Genomic DNA, 9628 nt, shown 5'->3' on the forward strand with positions numbered 1-9628 from the left:
AAGATTCAGGATTATTAAAAGTAAAAAAAAAAAAAAAAAAATCAGAGGCAGCCGGGGATAATAAAGAAAATACATGTATACTTACAGTACCTGTCCCTGTGCCCCTCTCACCTGCTGCTGAGAGCCACTGGATGTCCTTCTCGGCCAGCAGATGGGTGTATCATGTACCCAGAATTTCTAGCTGCAACGTCATGGCCTGGCCGAGGGATTGCCTGCTCAGCCAGTCAGTGACTGCAGCTGTGTCCCGCCCCAGTCACTGATTGGCTGAGCGGGCAATCCATCAGGGGCACGGGAATGGGTAAGTATACTTTCTTTATTGTGTTCCCACACTCCCCTGCCTGCGATCTTTTATTTTTGCTGGACTTCTTTAAATGGAAAATTAGAAAAATAAAGAACATTAACCAAAAAAACAAAACATATTTCAAGCTATCGGTCATTTTTGTGCAACACCTTCCCTTCGATGCTTAAAAGCTTTTCAATACTATTGCCTCAATGTCTTTATGATCAATTAGTTTTCTTAAAGCAAAGGAGGACGTGAATGGATCATGTTACCTGTTCAGTTACAATAACTTAGGCCAGTTTCCTTTTTGTGGTCACTTTTACATTACTGGTAAATAATCTGGAACCGGATCACTATTAGCGCTTAAGGAAGGAAGAACGATCAGCAAATGAGAAAGTAAATAATTTCAACATTTTACAAGTTGTGAACATAACAATTATGGATAGGCATCAGATGTACATGCACATGATGTAACCATCTGTATGGCAGTGCACAGTGCCCCTGGGGTTCTACCTCCCCCCCCCCCTGTTGATGTCATTATCCTTATTCAGGGGAGGTGAGGGGATTGCTATTTCCAGGCCTGGCTGTTAGAAATGGCTATCCAGCACACATTGGATAAATATTTATGTATTTTGCCAATTTATGGAAAAATATTTTATTTTCAATCTTGTGGGTCTAGGTACATGGTACGTTTAGGCTGCATTCACATGTTCTGTGTTTTACACGGATGTGGAATGCATGTAATGGACTCCCCCCCCCCCGGCCTGGGCAGCATCTGTGATAAGATGCTGGGAAGGGGGAACTGTATTCATATGCACTGCACTGTAATGAATCAGCCGTGCAGCTCTGTCATTACAGTGTGGTGCATATGAATACAGTTCCCCCGCTCCTAGCATCTCATCACAGACGCTGCCTGAGCGGGGGGTGGGGGTCCGTTACATGCATTCCACGTCTGTGTTCCGTGCAAAACATGGAACGTGTGAATGCGGCCTAACTCTCAGAGCCTGTGCCGCCGCCTGGATGGCAGTTCTGCTACCCCTTCATTAGGTAATGAAAGTGGTGTTCCCACTTTCACATTAAAGTGAATCTGTATCTAAGCCCTGTAACAGGTCGGCTTGGCTGCTGATGCCTTTGTTTTCCCAAAAGAAAAAATAAATAAATTCAGTGGCACAGGTGGGGCCTAGAACGTCCGTGTCCCAGGCCTGGGTCGTCTGTCAAGTCTTCCTCTCGCCCTCACTCCTAAAGCAATAATCCTATTCAGCGCCACTGCACTCTGATGTCGCTTTAGAGAAGGAAGGTGGGGAGAAAAACCCAAGAGAAGACGCAGGCTTAAGGCATGGGCAGTCTAGGCCCTACCTCTTTGACACTGTACAGCTGGGTTAAGCAGCAGGCCCATAATTTAATTTCATGCTAGATGTAACAAGATATGCATTAAGTACATGTCTTGTCAAACTGAGAGACCCACTGATGGATCAGGCCCACGCAGCGCTACGTAGATTCTCATCGGCTGTAACAAGGTCCTAGTATTACTATGCCTGAAGAGAAATGGATGCCCCAAACAGCTCTCATGCCAAATAAGCAAATTCTGGACCTTACTGGGGTCTAGGAATCAGATAGAACAACAAGGGCAAGAAAATGGGTAGACTGTCTAGAGAGACCGAATGGAAAATTTCTGGAAAGCAATTAACTCAAAGCAGAGCAATAGTTATGGTGCTTTTGGTCACACAGATTGTTTGCAGTGCCTTTACCCGGCACAAGAAATTGTGCAGATGGGCTGTATAGCCTTGTGTTTCCTATGTATATATCTCTGCTATCATTTTTCAGATCACAAGTATTCTATACTTACCAACCGTCCTGCTTGTGATCCGGTATCTGGTCCTCCAGCCACTGCTGTAACCTCAAGTCCCGCCTCCTCTGGAATGATTGCTATTCAGAGGAGGCGGGGCTGAAGTTACAGTACAGCAGTGGCCGGAGGACCGGAGAACCAGATGCCAGAACACAAGCAGCACGGATGGTAAGTATAGACTACTTGTGATCTGGAAACTGACAGCCCTTTTACACAGGCCAGTTATTGGCTGCACGTGCGTCTCTAGTGACACTTCTGGTCCATGTAAAAGGATCCTTAGACTTGAGTCAGTCCATATAACAGCTTCTGCTGAGGACATTGTCCTTGTCATCTGGTCCCACCTGAGAGCAGAGAGAAAGTCATGCAGAGGAAGAATAAAGGCAGTTGTATGTAATAACCTATGCAAGGGTCCCCTAACAAGACAATAGAAACACATTGGGCTGCCAGCCAGGCCTAGGAACATATAGCTGCCATGCTATAGACCCTCAGGAACTCTGCCAAGCTGTTGGGAACTGTAGTGCCAGCTGTGAATAAAGACTGACTGTGAGCCCATCTTAAAATAAGATGGGCCAAGTGGTTTAGCTGTGTGGGATACACTTTATGAGGGGACTATATCCTGAAGTATAGGTACATAGCAGAGACATAGACAAATATGTATAGTTATAGTAGGAATCTAGGAATGTAGGTAATTGGTGTAGCATGGGTGAATAGGTAGTTAGCAAAGGGGGTTTGTGTTGCGTATGCTGAACCGCGGTTGGACCGGACTAATGGTGGTCCTGCTGTGACTCTGCTGCGATTTTTATGTACTTGAAAATAACAATAAAATATTTGAAAGAGAAGACTGACTGTGAGCTGGAACTGAGTAGCTGGAAGTGAACCTAGTACCTAGTTGACTTTCAGATGAATGTTAAACAAATCAGGATAGGGATGGCGAAGGGGGGGGGGTATGGAAGTGTTACAGACCTCAGTACTTCAGGGGCTTGGTAACACCTCTCTGACACCTTGCACCAGAAAATAAAATATATATATATTTTTTCTATGTTCTGGAAGCACAGACAGATATATGGTGGGTACCTAGACCTAACAGCTTTCTAACCGTGTTAGAAGCTTGCAACATGAATTCCATTGGACAGATTCCCTTTTAAAGGTGGTTTCCCCCATTCCCTCAGAACTGTATGTGGAAACCCAGGGGTACTAATTGTTACATGCAAGGACTAGTGTGGAGCTTTATCAAACTGCTTTACCCCTTAAGGACGGAGCCAATTTTCGTTTTTGCGGTTTAGTTCTTTCCTTTTTGTGTTTAAAAGGCCATAGTACTTGCATTTTTCCACCTAGAGACCCACCTGAGCCCTTATTTTTCGCGTCACTAATTGTAATTTGCAATGACAGGCTGAATTTTTGCATAAAGTACACTGCGAGACCAGGAAAAAATTCAAAGTGTGGTAAAATTTAACAAAAAAAAACGCATTTCTTTTATTGGGGGGGGGGGGGGGGGGGGGTAGTTGTTTGTACGCCATTTGCCCTGGGGTAAAACTGACTTGTTATTCATGTTCCTTAAGTTGTTACGATTACAACGATATATAACATGTATAACTTTTCTTTTATCTGATGGCCTGTAAAAAATCTCAAACCATTGTTAACAAATATACGTTCCTTAAAACCGCTCCATTCCCAGGCTTATAGCGCTTTTATCCTTTGGTCTATGGGGCTGTGTGAGGTGTCATTTTTTGCGCCATGATGTGTTCTTTCTATCGGTACCTTGATTGCGCAGATACAACTTTTTGATCGCTTTTTATTACATTTTTTCTGGATTTGATGCGACCAAAAATGCACAATTTACCACTTTGGGATTTTTTTGCACTGACGCCGTTTACCGTGCGAGATCAGGAATGTGATTAATTAATAGTTCGGCGATTACGCACGCGGCGATACCAAACATGTTTGCTTAATTATTTATTTGTTTACTTTTATTAAAAACATGGGAAAAGGGGGGTGATTCTGACTTTTATTAGCGGAGGGGGCTTTTTACTAATAATGACACTTTTTTTTTTTTAAACGTATACTAGAAGCCCCCCTGGGGTTAGGGTTATTCCCCCCTGGGGTTAGGGTTATTCCCACTGGGGCTAGGGTTATTCCTCCCTGGGGTTAGGCTTATTCCCCCTGGGGTTAGGGTTATTCCCCCTGGGGTTAGGGTTATTCCCCCTGGGCGACTTCTAGTTATAAGTACACTCATCTCTCATTGACATCTTTGCTGTATAGTTATACAGCAAAGATCAATTAGATTGGCACTCGGATGCTTTCGGCTGCTGCAGCCGAAAGCATCCGAGTGCCAAGCCGGGATGAGCGACATTTTGGCGGAGACCCCGGCCGACACCAGTCCCGGAGGAGCGATCTCCGCCACTATACACCAGGGAAGTGCTGCGTCCGTTAATCGGATGCAGCTGTCATCTTTGATTACTGTATTAGCGGGCACGGCAATCGAACTGTGCCCGCTAATAGCCGCGGTCTCGGGCGCTTGTCAGAGTATTATAAGCCTTACCTTGGTCCCAGCACAAAACGTCCGTTTAAAGGTTTGTCCATGTAGTGTGATGGATGGTGCAAGACAAGGAGTCCAGAGTACTTAAACAGGTTAACATTTTACTTCTCTTAAAGGTGCAATACATTTTTACACAAGGTGCAATACTAATAGTTTGGTTAGACAGCTGGTCAGAATCCCTATTAAGGGTGCCTTCAAACATACCGGATCCGCAGCGGATTTCACGCTGCTGATTTCTCGCTGAAGGCACCCTAAAGAGGTATTCCATACAAACATATTTTTTCATATGTTGTTGCCTATAGTAAGACTAACAATTACTTCCATACTTGTTATTATCTATTCAGTCTCCTTCCCCCAGTTATCAGCTGCTGCTTTCTGCTGAAGACACAAAAATCTGTGTGTAAGCTTTTCTCTCTGTCTCCCCCTCTCCCCCCCTCCCTTCTGAGACAACTTATGTAAACAAGTCCCTATCTGTATCTTTGTTGCAACTTTGTAATGGCCAGGAGGATTAATCACAGTGAGTCCATCAGCAACTTGACCTCAGATTAACCCTTACCTTTCCAGGATCCTGCACCGGCCTCCTCATCTGCCGGAGTGCCGCCTCAGACTCTAAGAGGTCCGTCCCTGCAGCATTCTGCTGTCAGAGCGTTCCTCATACCCCAGATCTCTGTCTGACGACTGACGTCACAGATACTGTTTACCAGGGACACCACCACAGGGCACGTCACTGAAAGGACAGCTGTATAGTCAGTCAGTTTGTTTTTGCTCCAGGTGTTTTAGGGATAATCAGAAGTCCGGTCCAATCATCCTTAGGGCGGGATCTCTGGTCTCCTATATAGTGTGTATCTGGCCAGTCACCCATTGCCAGTTATTGAGCTTGTCTCTGCCTGCTAGTTGCTATTGCTTTACTACTCCTAACCTTGCTTGTTTTATAAATGATAAATAAATGAATTGTTTGTCTCACCATGGGAAGCAACATCTGAAAAGTTATGTTTGAGTGGAATACCCCTTTAAGACTGAGGTTCTTTTAGCAGTAATACTGATTAGTGTGAGGCTGGGTTCACACTACGTATATTTCAGTCAGTATTGTGGTCCTCATATTGCAACCAAAACCAGGAGTGGATTGAAAACACAGAAAGGATCTGTTCACACAATGTTGAAATTGAGTGGATGGCCGTCATATAACAGTAAATAATGGCCATTATTTCAATACAACAGCCGTTGTTTTAAAATAACTGCAAGTATTTGCCATTAAACTCCATGAAGCGCCTGTAGAATTTAGAGTTTGGAGATGAGAATAGCCCCTCAGCATGTATTAGATGTAGTCTAATGGTAGCCTCACCTGAGGAGTACTAGCCTGACATGGCTAGCATGCAGGAACACTTGAAAAGCAGGATTGGCAGTCGAATCCAGTGAAGGACAAGGAAAGTCTCTGAGCAGGAATCACTTTGGTGTTGCTCTGACTAAATGGACGGAAAACTAATGGTGCATTTACACAGACAGATTTATCTGACAGATTTTGAAAGCCATAGTCAGGAATGGATTTGAGAATAGAAGAAATCTTAGTCTTTCCTTTATGACCTGTTCCCTGTGTATAGTCTGTTCCTGGTTTTGGCTTTTAACCCCTTAACGACATCGGGCGTAAACTTACGCCCTCGCGCCCTGGTACTTGGCGCATCAGGGCGTAAATTTACGTCCGATGTTTCCCCGATCGCTGCGTGTTCACACACAGCGGTCGGGGAAGATGGCCTGCTATAAATCATAGCAGGCCATCTTAGCTTCACGGCACGGGGGGTGGTTAACACCCCCCGTGCTTACGATCGCCGCTATAGGCTGATCAATTCAGATCAGCCAATAGCGGCGATCGGAACCTTTCCGGGTCATCGGCGACCCGATGACCCGGAAAAAAATGGCGGTCGGTGCTGTCCGAGGACGGCACCGACCGCCATTACTGTAAAAAGTAATGGTGATCGCCGTGCCACCGGCCCGATCGCCGTGAACGGCCGGCCATTCACGGCGATCGGGCCGGTGGCACGGCGATCAGAGTCCCACAATATAGTAAATACCTGCCCTGGACCCCTCAGCTAGGCAGCCGAGGGGTCCAGAGCAGGTATTTGTACATTACTCACCTGTCCCGGGCTCCTGATCGGCGTCTTCCGGGTTCGCGGCATCCTCGTCTTCGTTCGGGTCTTCGGCTTCTTCCGTGACGTCACGTTCGGCTTCTCTCGGCTATTTTCGGCTCCAGCGTCGGCTCTTTCCGTATTTTGCGCTCTGCTGCCCTCTAGCGGCTGATATGTGTAATACACTTATCAGCAGCTACAGGGATGTTCAGAATGTAGAATTTTTTTTTTTTTTTCAAATTTTTTTTTTTCTATTTTCCGCACCCTATCGCCGCTGAGTGTTGATCAGCATCGCACGAAAGTGCGCTGCTAATCAGCAACTCCTCCTTTTTGGCGTAGGGTGTTTTTTTTCTATATTCTACTGCCACGGTCTGCTTATAAGTGCCGCACATAAGTGCGGCATTTATCAGCAACTCCTTTGTTGGCGTAGGTTTTTTTTTTATACTTACTGTAAAAAAACACGTAAAAAACACTACATTACACCACACTACATTGAATAAAGTTTGACACTACACCACTACATACCCCATATACCAATCCCCGTATAAAGATGGCCCGCAGGGTGTTTTCGGCGTCAGAGGGATACGTTATTATTACCTCCGACACCGAAACAGCCAGTGAGGATGAATGGGGGGTCCTTCGTTCCTCCATTCATCCTCATCATCCTCATCCTCCAATGACGTATCTGGGGGTAGCGTAGCGTACGCTGCCCCCCAGACACATCTTTTCCGCCAGTACCGTCCCAATAAGAGATGACGGTATGGAGTGAAATTCTACAAACTCTGTGAGAGTACCTCAGGGTACACTTACAGATTTCGGGTACGTGCACACTGCGGAATGGCGAAGGATAACCCTTTGTGCATTCCACAGCTGGCACCCGCCGGCGGACTGATGCAGGCATGTGTCTCCACCCGTGTCATAGACTCCATTCTATGCACGGGCGGATTCCATCGTCCATCCAAAGAATGAACACGTTGGACGGAGAGCGGAATCTGCCCGTGCATAGAATGGAGTCTATGACACGTGTGGAGACGTGCGCCTGCATCAGTCCGCCGGTGGGTGCCAGCTGTGGAATGCACGAAGGGTTATCTGTCGCGATTCCGCAGTGTGCATGTACCCTTAGAGTGTATGTAGGAAGGGACACCCGAATGCAGCCCCCAGATGCCCCCTCCCCCCCATCCTCGGAGTTAGTGGGAAGATCGTCTGGGAACTGATCTTCCCACTGCTGGATAAAGGTCATCACCTGTACGGGGATAACTTTTATACCAGCGCCCCCTCCTCTGGTCTCTCGCTGCCCTGTAGCTTGCGGCACGATCCGAACATATCAGAAGCAGTAATAGCGCCCTAATATTTAGCAGCCATGGAGCGGACCCAGCGCTTCTGGATATGAAGGACCCCGTATCGCACCAGGGCAACATTTTCCAGGTGACGTCCCCCACACTGGAGAACGGGAGACCCCAGAAGAAGTGCAGAGTGTGCCATAAAGGGGGATCAGAAAGGACAACATTTTCCAGGTGATGTCCCCCACACTGGAGAAAGGGAGACCCCAGAAGAAGTGCAGAGTGTGGGGTAACAGGGGGATCAGGAAGGACAACATTTTCCAGTGTGACGCCTGTCCTGATCCCCCCGGCGTCTGCATACTGGATCGCTCCAAGGCGTACCACACGTCATTGGGGTTCTACATTATCTAAATTCTGTCCCTTATTCCTATTTCAGGGGTCACGTTAATCCAGGGATTATTCTGATCGCCATTATGGAGTCGGGAAGGAATTTTTCCCCTGTGATGAGGCTACTGTCGTCTGCCTTACGAGGGTTTTTTTTTGCCTTCCTCTGGATCAACACAGGTTGAATTTGATGGACACCTGTCATTTCCAACCTTATAAACTAATAATTGGCCTAATACCCCCAAATAAATTAGAATTGTCCCTTTTCCCCAGCTAAATAGGTATGGCCGCCATTCCCATTAGAGGATGCCATGTCGCAATTACAAAGCCTCTGTGCGGCCAGGACAGTAGAAACCCCCCACAAGTGACCCCATTCTGGAAACTACACCCCATAAGGAATCTAAGAAGGGGGGCAGCGGGGATATGGCCCCCTGGTGACGGCCACATTTGGGACGTGAAAATGAAAAAAATTGTATTTTTTATTTTCTCGCCACATGTTCTACGTAAGTGCCCGTCACCAGTGGGGTCCATATGCTCACTGCACCCCTTGTTAGATTCCTTATGGGGTGTAGTTTCCAGAATGGGGTCACTTGTCGGGGGTTTCTACTGTCCTGGCAGCACAGGAGCTTTGTAATTGCGACATGCCCTCCATCCTCCATTCCAGCCTCTAAATGGCGCTCTGTCCCTTTGGTGACTTGCCCTGTGCCCATATGGCACATTATGTCCACATGTGGGGTATTTTCGTACTCAGGGGACACTACCCTACACGTTTTGTGTTCATTTTCTTTTTTAACCCCTTGTGGAAATGGAAAAAAATCAAGGCTAGACCAACATTTAGTGTAATTTTTGTAAAATTTTTACTCTAAATCATTAATCTTGTCATGTTTTTTCATTTTCACAAGGGGTTAAAAGATAAAAAAAACATTTAATGTGTAGAGCAATTTCCCCTGAGTACGGAAATACCCCACATGTGGACATAAAGCGCCATGCGGGTGCAGGGTAAGCCTCCGAAGGGAAGGAGCACCATTTCGTTTTTGAAGGCTGGATTTGGATGGAATGGATTTTGAGGGGCCATGTTGCATTCAAAAGGCCTCTGTGTTGCCAAGACAGTTGAAACCCCCCACAAGTGACCCCATTATGCAAACTACACCCCTCAGGGAATGTAACAAGGGGTGTAGTGAG

This window comes from Dendropsophus ebraccatus, chromosome 6 (genome assembly GCF_027789765.1).
Source record: "Dendropsophus ebraccatus isolate aDenEbr1 chromosome 6, aDenEbr1.pat, whole genome shotgun sequence".
In the NCBI taxonomy this organism is placed as follows: Eukaryota; Metazoa; Chordata; class Amphibia; order Anura; family Hylidae; genus Dendropsophus; species Dendropsophus ebraccatus.